Source organism: Phragmites australis, chromosome 2 (genome assembly GCF_958298935.1).
Source record: "Phragmites australis chromosome 2, lpPhrAust1.1, whole genome shotgun sequence".
In the NCBI taxonomy this organism is placed as follows: domain Eukaryota; kingdom Viridiplantae; phylum Streptophyta; class Magnoliopsida; order Poales; family Poaceae; genus Phragmites; species Phragmites australis.
In genome coordinates, this window is record NC_084922.1 from 18,524,421 (window position 1) to 18,537,245 (window position 12,825).

At 39.7% G+C, this 12,825-nt stretch overlaps 1 long non-coding RNA gene across 1 annotated transcript; it reads right to left on the minus strand.

Annotated features, from left to right (window-relative positions):
* Positions 1-8,343: 8,343 nt before the first annotated feature.
* LOC133909920 (uncharacterized) lies at positions 8,344-11,417 on the minus strand. Its single transcript, XR_009908461.1, has 8 exons — positions 11,317-11,417; positions 10,894-10,944; positions 10,694-10,776; positions 10,518-10,617; positions 9,928-9,982; positions 9,642-9,771; positions 9,210-9,279; positions 8,344-9,119 (listed from the first exon to the last, which is right to left on the minus strand). It is a non-coding gene; the product is annotated as an uncharacterized LOC133909920 (long non-coding RNA).
* Between the last annotated feature and the right edge of the window lie 1,408 nt (positions 11,418-12,825).

The following is a 12,825-nucleotide window of genomic DNA, read 5'->3' on the forward strand; positions in this document are numbered from 1 at the left end:
TGCCACTAAAAAAGATTTGCTTATTTGTTCCTTATTTATTATTTTCGTTACGGTAATGCTATGCTTCAAACGTCCAAAAATAAATAAATGATTGAACGCCCGATGTTGAATAAAAAAAATAACTATGATAATAAATTTTCATAACATCTGAAATATTATATTTGAACATATAAAATATTGAAGATACAAAAATATATAAATTAATTTAAATAGAAAATTTTTTCGGATCTGGATCTATATGCTTTTTTATACATGAATTGAGTGCAACAAACAAAAATAATTTCTACAATAAATTTTTATTATATTTGAAACATTAAATAAAATATTGAAGATATGAAATATAAGAATTAACTCAATTGAATAATTCTTTTATCCAAATATGTGTGTACATTTTTTTTAATGTTGTAAATGTTAATTTCAGATATTGCTGACATCCATCTTCGATAGTACAACAAATGGTTAAAACGTTCGATCTATCAGATGTCTGGGTGCTAAAATCTCCCTTAATCTATATATATCGTCGGCCTTCTTTTGCCCGCGTCAGACCGCTCGTTAGACCGCATCTTCGTCTTGCGCATTCCACTCTCAAAATTTTCAGTTCACCCGCCCGTGTTCCGCATCCTCCTTTTCCGCTTGCATTGCGCAGCGATCCGCTGGATCCCTTCCGCCCCTGTGCCTCCTGTCCTCGCTCCAACACGTTGCCGTCCGCACCACCGTGCCGCCGCTCGCACCACCGCGTGATCCCGCTCCCGTTATGCGCTGGATCCGGGACCATGGGTTCCTCATCATCGCTGATTGTCTCCCTCTACCTCATGCCCGCCATGCTCTAGATCTGCTGGCCGCTGTCGTGGGGGATCTCCTTGACGCGACCTAGGTTCGACATCCTCCAGCTGCTGCGAAGTGGCGGTGGTCAGGGCTCGACTACTACGTAATCGTCGGCAACCGCTCGGGCGGATCGGGCTATAGCCACTGTTTGGGAGGTGGAGCGTCGGCGAATAGCGGCCACGCCTGGCGGGTGATCAGGCGGAGGAGCTGTGTCGAACGTGCCAGCCAACGGCGACCGCGGCGGCAAGCGAGTGAGGCGGTTCTCCGTCTAGCTCCATGCTGCAACTGCCTTGCCCTTCCGTGCCTTTCTCACGGGCGCCAATTGATTGGATGTGGTTCAGGCTGCTGCCCTTCCCTCTCTTTAATTTCCCATCAAGATTACTCCCTAACCCTTAGTTTCTGTATGATTCGTAAGCCCAATTCCCATTAACTTCGTTCATATTTTCCTTAATGCTTGGATTCGAATTTGTTTACCAAATCAAGGAGTGTATGCATGGTAATTGAGATGGTCTTGCACATGGGAGATCATGGCTGCCGTGGCATCGCAGAGTAGAAAATTAGATGCGTAACTGCCTAGCGGGAACTCTGCAGAAACAGGAGCGAATGGTGAGGCGCTTTTTTTTTATACAACCTTTCCTTTGCCATTAGTGCTATAAAATTACCAAATCCCCAATTTCTCTTGATTTAATAATTTTTGCTTTATTCCATGGTCTCTTACTTCTCATACATTAATCGGTTCTTGAATTCCCGTTAGTTAAATGTGTCAAATGTGAGTGCTTATTAGGTTATTTTTCAAGGATTATTCAGTTTTTCATTTTACAACAAGATGCAAGCATAGTTGTTACGGCAGCGTAACGTGGCGCAGCGATCCACCACCTTCACAATTTTACAGTGACATGGTGCGTGGCGTGGCGACGCCATACACACGCGGCGAATACAAACATTATAGTATAGGATATTAGCAAATGGCAATGTAAATATAACCTAACAGTTATAGTCTAGAATATTAGGAAATGTAAATGTAGCACAAAAGATAAATAGCAATGTAAATGTAGCACAAAAGACATAGCACTCTCTCATCAATCATCATTCAAGGTTTTAAATCTCTCATCTCTCAAAAGTCATCCAATGTAAACCCATCGAAATCGTTAGAAGCATCCACATTCTCCACATCATCTTCAGTAGCATTCATTGGTTTGTCACCAAAATCATCAACATCAACATCATCCACAATGATGTCTTCTTCCTCTCCCTCCTCATCATCTTCAACCACTCTTGCTTCTTCAACATTCTTGATATATGTCTTGCACGACGAACGTCGGTCCTACGAAGGTTACGACCTCGAAGCTCATGTGATGCACCAATTGCTTCATCAACTTGGTCCCATGTGATGTCCAAAGCACTAGAACAATGAGGTTGGGCCGTTGGGTCAACCCATTCATTTTCCCAATCAAAGTCTTCCATAACCAAATGATCATAGCTTTTACCCGCTTCCTCACGGCGTTTTTGGAACCTGCTAGTCATTTTCCGATTATAGGCAACATAAACCAAATCATTTAATCTTTTATGCTCTAGCCAGTTTCTCTTCTTTGTATGAATCTACAAGCAACCATAAAAGCAAGCAAAGTTAACAAAAATATATTATTAATTTTGCTAATTGGAATGTGAAACTTGAGTACTTCACTTACAAATTCAAAAGTGCTTCAATTATGCTCACAACTAGATAATGAAACACAAAGACTAACAATACACTTAGCAAATCTTTGTAAATCGTCCACTATACGCACGTCACCAATCAACTAAATTGACAATAAACATGCATATATTACGAATTAAGCCATAAATAATATGCTGTAATTAAAATTTCAAATCACTTACGAGGGTTCTTTGACTTCATAGTTTGGAGGGCCATGCAATTCTTGAAGATGCCTCCACGTTGATCTTCATAGAGCATGGATTGTTCTTCAATTTTGTTTCGAATGGTCTCATCTTCCACCATTCGTGCAAGCACATCATTAAAACAGCCCCTTAGTTGCCCAACATATTCATCATTCTCTTTTTGGATGGCATAGAATTTTTCTGGGTTCAAAAAGAGAGCAGCACCATAGAGTGGGGTGTCCATTTACCTATCCTAACGACCCTCAATAATTTGTAAGATATTATTGAGCAAGCTTCTCTTATTTTCAGTACAAAAGGCATCCTTTATCCTCTCTTTTGCATGATTCATGAGAGAAGCAACCTTTGGCATGGCAGGCCTCTCATCACCATCAACCTCCCTCAACACAATGATAAGTGGTAGAGAAGCTCTAAGGCAATCCTTAATGGAGTTTCGAAACTCCCTAGAAAGCACAATATCACTTTTTCCCCGGCCTCTATCTTTGCTAGTTTGCAACTCGTCCAATCATTAGAGGTAAACAGATATCTCAGTGCATCTCTGTGCTTGTGCAAACTTTGCAAGGTGAGAAATGTGGTAGCAAACCAAGTTGCTGCTAGTCTCACAAGATCCCTACCACCTATCTTCTCCCTCATTGCACTAAGAAGTCTTCCATGCCTATAAATGAAAGTAGTGACATGCCGGGCACGTAAGATAGGCTTCTTGAATGCCTTCAACTTTACAACATCTTCCAACATAAGATCCAAGCAATGTGCAGCACAAGGTGTCCAATAAAGCGTAGGAAACCTCTCCATGAGAAGCTTGCCCGCTGCCTTATAGTTAGCCCTATTGTTAGTGACAACTTTCACAACTTTATCAACGCCAATGTCGCTTATTCTCTTCTCTAACAAATCAGCTAGCATCACTTGATCATGAACTTCACTTGATGCATCAATCGACTCTAAGAAGAAAGTCCTCTCCGTATTATTGACTAGGAAGTTGATCAAATGGTGCCCTCTCCTATCCGTCCATCTATCTGACATTAATGTGCAGCCATATTGCTTCCATGCATCCTCATGCCTCTTCCTCAAATCATCTGTCTCCTTAACAACCTTCTCGAGCAATGGCTCCCTAAGCTCATGGTAGGTAGGAGGTTTGTACCCAGAACCATATTGTGCAGTAGCCTCTATAGCAATCTCAAACTACCTAGAATTTGCAGCATTGAATGGTATGCCACACTCATAAAACAACTTGGCCCACTCCAAGTTGACAGCATCTCTTTATTCTTTTGTCCTCATGCTAGCTTAGATACTGATCTAAGAAGGATCATTCGAATGTCTTTCTTCCACAACCTCTTTTGGAGTTCTCATAAGCATTGAACCGACTAACTTTGTGTTGGGCTCTTTTGGTGCACTAAACTTCAAAAAGGTAGATTGTTTCCTTTTGGCAGCTGTCCCTGAACTAGGATGCACAATACTTCTAGAAGCATCTTGGGACTCCTCTATCACATCAAGCACATCATCATCTTCTCCTTGAAGCCCTCCATCATCATCAAGCAGAAGTGGTCTCTTCTTACCCTTCAAAGCTGCTTGCATCTCCTGAGCGATAGCCGGTGTTGTTTTGCCACACTTCAGAATATCTCCATAACCACCCACAAGATGCTCCTTGAGCCTTGTAATTCCTCCAGTTACAGTTCTATCACACAAGCAACACTGCAAGAGATCTCTATTACCAATAGTCGGCCAAAATGCATATTTTCATCCAAGATCATTTGACCTTCCCGGCTTCCGCTTTGGATCAGTCTTTGGATCATAATTTGATGCGACGTCTGAGGCCTCCGCACTTCTAGTCCCTTGAGTAGCCATGTTCTGAAAATAAAGTGACAACAACTAAGAATTTCAGCAACTAGAGCAATATGCCAATAGCCCAATATGTAATGCAACATCAAGAGCAATATGTCGGCACTTAGAACTTTAACTTTGAATAATATAAATACTGCAATATACATAGTTTGATTTTCAATGCTCTATTTGTGACTCTCTGTGAAGGTATTTAACTTTTGAATCTTGATTATTTTTTCCTAATTACATTGGTATTTGAATGCACTTGTAGTCTACTAGTCTTGATTGTAGTATTATACAGATTATTAGTTCAAGGCTTCGAGCACAAAGCTAGGTAACAAATCATCCAGACATCCACTTTTCCCTTTGCACTTCGGTACTTCAGTCTATTGTGAAAGCAGAGAGGGGTGTGGCCGATCGGCCGTGCACAGCGAGTGAGCGACATACACATACCAGGGGTAGCACGGAGTAGAGAGGGGTGCGATCATGCGAACACTAGGCTTTCTCCTGCAGCGATGGGTGGCCGGAAGCGGAGCAACTCCAGGCGGTAGGCGGAAGGATTCTAGGGCCCGGCGGAGGTGGATGCGCCGGTGCCTGGCGAAGGTGGAGGCGGCACCGCAAGAGAGGTGCATCAGGCTGCTGGCCGACGGAGAGCGATGTGCGCCGCAATGGAGATGGATGCACCGGCGGAAGGGGGTTGCAGAGGTGGAAGCGGAGTCAGCGGACGTGGATGCGCCGGCGGAGGTGGATGCACCGGCGGAGGTGGATGCAGCGTCGCAGCGGAGATGGATGTGCAGCGGGCCGATGAAGCGCGATGTGCAGCTGAGGTCTAGTTCTGGACTCTTCTAATCCTCTCTTTTCAACTTACGGCGCCCGCCATATGCCATGTGACGCCAACCGACGCCAACCGACGCCATATCGACACCATAGCGACGCCATTCCTATGTGGCGGACTCCATAGATTCCGGCGACGTGGCGTTGCCGTGGCGAGGCCCAAAATACCACCACGCCGCCATAACGACGATATGGCGACGCCATGATAAGCTTGGATGTAAGTGCAGCTAGTGAAGATGAAAGTACTTCTCACTATTTGTCTACCACCACCTATGTTGCCCACTAAGGTTGCAGTTGCTCTCTGGTACTGGATGCCATGCTGGCTGCTGGGCGTAGAATGCCAAAGCAAACCAGAAGGTAAAACCACACACTTTTTCCAACTGATCAAGTTTAATAAGAGTTGCTATGTGCTACATAATATGACCTGAATAATTGATTCTATTTTAGTTCGAATTTCAAGTTGGTTGAATCATATTACTTTGCCCACAACCTATTTGAGACAATGTCTAGCACTCTCTAGCTCACCATGTTAGTTTCCTTCTAAATTCCAATGCAAGGCTGCATCCTCGACAAATAGTTATTAAGTTTTGGCCTAAATTTGGATTCCTAATAGATTAATCAACTCCATTGTTATTTGGTGAAATATGTTTGCAAACTAAAAATGAGTCATACATCCTATTACTCTCTTTGGCATGTGAGATATTTTGGTAAAATGAAAACTCCAAATAACAATGGGTAATCTTATTAACATTTTGACACTGCTGCTGTCGTCCCATACTTTGCACTTAACATGAAGCATTGTTCTTTGCAACTGCTCCGTTGAAAAACATGTGAATGATTCTCATTAAGTTATTAATCTAAATATTCAGTTTTCAAGCAATGCTTTTTATTAACTTGTTTCACTCAGCTGAAGCTTGCGCAAAAAACCTTTACAGTTACGATAATATTTTCCTACAAGAAATCACCTCACTCCTCATGATAATCTAATTGGTTGTTACTGTTGGATTCAGTGTGATAAAGTTCCTCGCAAATGCATTCCCATGGTTGGATACTACAATTTATTTATTTATTACGAACAACTGTTTTGCCTCAAACAATTCTCCTTACTTATCTCTGCTTTTTACTACAACAAATTTGCATATTAGCAGGGTTTATAATTTTATACATAGCTTTCTCTTAAGGTGGAAACTAGCCATGACAAATGATCAAGATCACGTAAGACAACAATGTTGATTTTGTCCGTGAATACTCCGAATACGATGGCCTCGGTTAGAGAGGAGCCTCGCATAGATGACGACGGCCAAGCTACCATGCTGCAGCCATCCACTGCCCTCGGTGCTGATTCCTGGATTCTGCTAGCAAAATGAAAGTTTCCTCGAAATGAACTAGAACATTATTCTCTTATGTTGTGCCACATGTTTTATCCTTACGGTACAAGATAATGCATTTGGTTCTTATAGTAGAGTTGCCGTGTATGTTTGTTGTGGATTAGCAAGCTTTGGTGTATCTTACTCTCATGTGATGTGCTGAAATTATCCATATCTTCAAATGATATTAACGAGATTTAGATAAAGTGCTCTTCAATTGTTACTCTATTAGATAGTTTAAGTGTAAATAGAAAGGATAAAGGAATCTGATTAACATGTTTAGATGGTGTAAATTTGGCTATTTAGATAGTTTAATTTGCATTTGGCATTCTGGTTGGACTGCATATCAGAGAATTATGGAAGGCTTGTAGGTTCAGGTGTGTGTATTACCGCCTACTTTCTCATCATAAGGGGTGTGTGTATTACTGCCTACTTTCTCATCGATGGATTATGTATTCTTTAAAATCAAGATGGTTTGAATTCAACATTCAGATATATTTCAGACATCAATTTTGTCTTGAAATGCTTTTACTTTCCAAAACATTGTAATTTCTAGAGTTTTTTTTTACCTCAGTCAACGATTACTCATATTGTATTGATTATAATACGATTCTTAGTTTTCCGTTGCAACGCACAAATACTCACATATCATTAATAAAGTGTAGCGCTCTCCTCATAAAAGCAGCCTTCTCCTATGCCACACACTACGTGGTCACTGAAGTTCAAAATTGTAAGGCCATTAAGTCACTTTTGTTTAACAAATTTTTGGCGTCACTTGCAATGCATAGGCAGATAAATATCATATCTAAAATAAGGAAAACCTGTTGCTAATTTTAACCATAATTCTAGAATTTTCTCTAGAAAGAATCTAAAACGACACTCATTGAATAAGGAATTGAAATAATAATTATTACATGGTTGTACGTGTGTTACATCACTTTTGTTTAACAAAATTTTGACACCCGTTGCAACATAAAGGCATATAACTAGTTTTTAAAAAAACTAGTTGAATGCCCGTGCACTACTCCGGAAACAATTTTCACTCAACATAAGCACATCCATTGGTACGCTAATACCTTGCATGCGTAAGTAAGAATGTGCACTTGGGTATCAAAAGAACAAGCAAACATACTTTGAAAACATGATTTTAGAGACAATACTTAAAGTGCATTAATATAAATGCACTACAACTATGAAGTAGTTTTTTAAAAAATGGTAGAGCAAATAGCTCTATTTGATTCCTCTTCCACAATACATTGATCTTTTCTATTCTAGCTACTACCAAAACACAGGCCTTCAGCAGTCCAGCCCTCAATGTAGCTACCATCCTTGCTTAGCTACAACTTTCACATCTGCAAGAAAAAGATACATATAAATATTAAACCTACCGTAACATCTACATTCAACGTCTAAGAAAGGTTGTTAGGAAAAAAAGAAATGATGTTTCGTTGGCTTAAAGTGAGCTTAATTTCATGTGCAAATCTAAAAAAAACATCTCATCTGCATGCTCATAATGTAATTGTGTGGTTGTATACTATCAACATCAACATCAAAGCAGTAAAGCAAGGGAAAAATGATGGGTTTTTTTATTATTTGCATCCATTCTTGAATGAAAAATGGTTGACACCACTGAATAAAGGACGAATTTGGAAAATACCATTACAAAGATCACCCTAGTTAGAAAATATCATCGATTTCTCTATGAGATGTGGTCACAAGACCCATATGTCATCCTTACAGTCGATGATATTTTTTAATATAGGCATCTTTGTAATGGTATCCATCTATTTTTTTTTCTTGAATAAAACATACAAATAGAAGTAGATGTAAAAGAAAATGGACAAAGATTTTAAGTACCTAAAGAGATAATGGAAATATTTGAAGAAGGCAGTGTAAATCTATAACTTGAAGTGAAATAACATACTATAGCATGGCTGAGGCCGGACAACATCCCCACCACACTGCGAATACTGCCCAGTGCTCCTCATAATACTACTGGAAAACACTAACACATGTAGGCTTTAACAATGACCATTCAAAAAATGTTTAGCAATTACCAAACTTGATGATCACAAATGGCCCAAAAAGATATACCAAATGGCACATAAAGCTAACTACATGGAGATCAGAGAGATAAGTACACTCACAAATAGAACTTCTAAGCCAAGAAACAATATCATTTTAGTGAGACCTTCAATCTATGTGCCAGCGAAACAAACCACATACCCATGAATAGGGAGCTCCTAAGCAGACATGAGACATCTAATTTACCTATGCACAACAAAACCAAGTGCAGGGAAGGTACTGGAAAAGAAATTGGAATGCCCATGCATCACGTAGTGGAAGCAGAAGTCCCATGTCACACGAGCAGAAGAACCTCTAGCAAAATATTTCAAAAAGATCATATAAACCAAGGATTAGGAAGGCCTAATGTTTCAGTGAATGGATAAAGGTAGAGAAACACATTACCTCAACCTTTGCCTTCCATAGCCAACAATCAACTAAGCAAAAAATCAAAGGCCATCACCGTGCAACATTCCTAAGAGAACCAGGAACACACAAATGAATGCCAAGCAAATATGCAACTGAAGAAAGGGGAACCTGTTAAAAAGGGAAGAAGAATTGAACCAGCTCCATCCAATATTATTATCATTCAGACATTTGGCACGCATGCAAGAAAAATATATATAAAACATCAAAAAATTGAACTAGCTGCAACAAAGGAAGGAAAAACAACTAAAGTTATGTAGTTGCACATATATCAGCTGAAGAAACTAATGATCAAATGCTAGTTGAACTGTTAAGCACTACCGCAGATCAAGAGAAATAAGGAAAGAAATAGAACGAGCCTAGCTGATTGGACATGTAAAATGGAAATACAAAAGGCATGGAAGTATATACCAGATAACAACCATTGACAAATAAATGCTCAATGTGTGACTAGGCATCCCTCCTTACAAATCCAGTGCTGATTGATTCAGATTTAGGAGCCAGAAAACTAAATTTGAAACAAATACTAATGTTGGTGTGCCTGAAACCAAAATTCACAAAAAAAAAAAGATTTAGGAGCTCCAAAACTGACATCATATTACATCCATCAGAGCACCTTATTGCAAATCTACTCAAGAAATGTTTAAAACAAAAATTACTAACAGAGTGGTCAAAGTTTCACAGAATTGAAGCATACCGAACATACACCTTGTAGTTCTCGTCTCAGGCACAAGATTTTCACCATGAGCTCTCTGTCCATTGATGATCATCATTTGCAGTAAGAATCACAATAAGTTATCAATATAAAAAATAACTATAGAATAATTTGTTGTGTGAAAGAATGCTATCACAGATAAGCATTATGCATTGGCATATATAGATTTGCATAGAAGAAACAAATACAATAAGCTCCAAAGTACAACTTTAAATTACAAATATGATAATATGGGATTTGAGAGATGCATTTGTTTACTAATATTGTAGCGGGCGTGTTAGCAAAATTTGATCAATTGAGCTACATCGACAAAATGCGTTGTAGCCATAGATAGTTTTTGGAACAGTTGCAAAATTACTAATCACCAAGAAAAATTGAGCAACAACTTAAAGAATCTGACAACAATACAAGAATTAAGCCACAAACTTGAATAGTTCTATTTCATGGTCTGAAAGGCCCTATTTACAATGGTAGAGATGTGGACAAAGAAAATTATTTGTGGTAACACTGGTATTAGATTTAGGTTTGAAAGTCGAAACCTGGTTGAGAGGATTGAGGTGAAGATGGAATACCACAAGAAAATCATTGAATTCTTCCTGCATTTTAGGAGCCTCCTTTCCCCAAGCTTCACAAAGTAAACACCCCAGAACAAAAACGTCCACAATAGTGTAGCTATAAGAAAAGGTTCAAACTTCAATCATAGCATACATTGAACACGAAATAATCAAGAGAGATTAGCACAACATACACATTCCCAAAGTTGTTCTTTGCATACGAACCACCAAGGTGACCAGCATACATAAAGAGGGAGCCCGAATGCTTAAGCATAACCTAGAGCAACAATGTCATTGCTATATTAGAAGCGAAAATATCATCACATTCACTGATTAGTTAGATCAAAAATACACCAATTAATTCAAAAGGAAAAAAACAACATATTAGATATACCTACAAGTTTGCTAGGCCATGCGACACCATCTCAATAATTCGGGTTCTCATCTGCCACCACAAAAGTTGAGTGTAAGTTTTTCAATAAAAACTCCAAAATTAATATTCCACTCATTGAAAGGCAATAACAGCAATCTAAATGAGCCACAACAATGTACCACCACAAGGTTTTACCTCACAATGAGTTCATTAAGCATTTCATCGTTAAGAGAAACTAATTATGATCGCATCAAAGTCATTCGTAGCTATACAGGTACAATAAAAACAATCGAGTAAATATGCAAATTAAATGTTTCTTATAAGAATGGTTAATTGTGCAATATCCTTTATCTAGATAATACATGGCATTGTATGCTAGTCACGACGAGCGAGCAATGCACACAGAAAACATTTAGCAACAAAAAAAAAGAAATGAATACATACATCTTCCCTGTTACCTACAGATGAAGAACTGTTCCTCGGAGAAGAGATACCATCTTCATAATTATCAAATCCTTTACTCGATGTAAATCCAACCATTGTTCTGGTGTCAAAAACAAAACGATTAACTAAGCCTGTCTGCATGCAAGTATATAATTTAACACACACAAACAATGGCTTTGGCCATTGTTTTGACATTATTACATGAACTCAAAAGCAAATAAAAAAAATCATTGCGTTTCGTTGAACTTTAGAATAACAAAAACTTTACATTAAACTGATACACTGATAAACACAAAAGTAGCTAACAAAAGACACTTACAATATTATAAACAACAAAATATAAAAATACACCTCATTAGACTAACAATTTTCATCAAACATAACATTAGACAATTGAAAAAAAAGGTTGACCTAAAAATCAAACACATACATATTCAATGCTCTATGCAGGTGAAATACTTTTGCTTGGGTAAGAGTTATCAAATGCAGAATGAACCAATTCTTTGCTTGATGCTGATCCAGCTATTGATCTAGTAGGGGGAGAAAAAGAATCATGTATACTTCTTAAACAAGTTTGTTTCCCATTCAATTATCTTGAAGTTTCTGCCAAATGAATAGGCAACCACTTACACTATGGACAATTATAAGACCTTACAATATATAGCGTGCAACTTCGATTTGGAATTGGTGTTTTGTGGTTGTAACATATGAACTTTCCTCCTACCATAAGTGATGTTGTACTTATAACGATTTTCATTAGTTTCTCATCCGTATTACTCACATAATCCTCAACAACTACAGACCGAAGCGGGGTACGAAATGCATAGGCATGCGGAGCATGCATGTGGGGAAGCGAGTAGGTCAGCCACGCGAAGGGATCAGCACCCTCTCGGAGACTACATGAGGACGAGAGGGTCTCGCCTTTTGTCCGTGATACGTGGACTAGGTGGTTGCGCCCCACGTTCTAGGGGCTATGATGTACCCGCCATGGACCCGTCCCGTGCCTCCCACAACAGGCGCTCATCCAGTGCTCATGAGGCACATTCACGGGAGGCCCCTTCGTCTGCGGCCCATCATATGACACGTTCTTGTGCTGGAGCCGAGGAGGTGACCGAGGCTCTCGCTCCCGAGGAGTGTATACTAGGTTCCCAACCCCCTCCGTTCACACAACCTACTCAGGCTACGCAGACAATTCCACCAGGATTATCAACTCACCACGAGGACGTCATTGACTGCATGCAGCAGACGCCCACCTGGAGTGACACTCAAGATTTTGACTAGGCTGCTGCATTGCAAGCGAGCAGCTTCACCGAGCTACTGAGTGGCCAATACCCCCAATATCCCGATGCACCAGGGGGTTCACACTGGTACCAGGAAGTTGAGACTTCATCATTTGGAAATCCAACAGAGCACGTACTACCGGCAGGCACACTCCCGCATGACGATCCTACATCGTGGTATATGCAGGGCCGAGTTAGCGGTTCTGGATACACATTCGGTGGAGTTGGA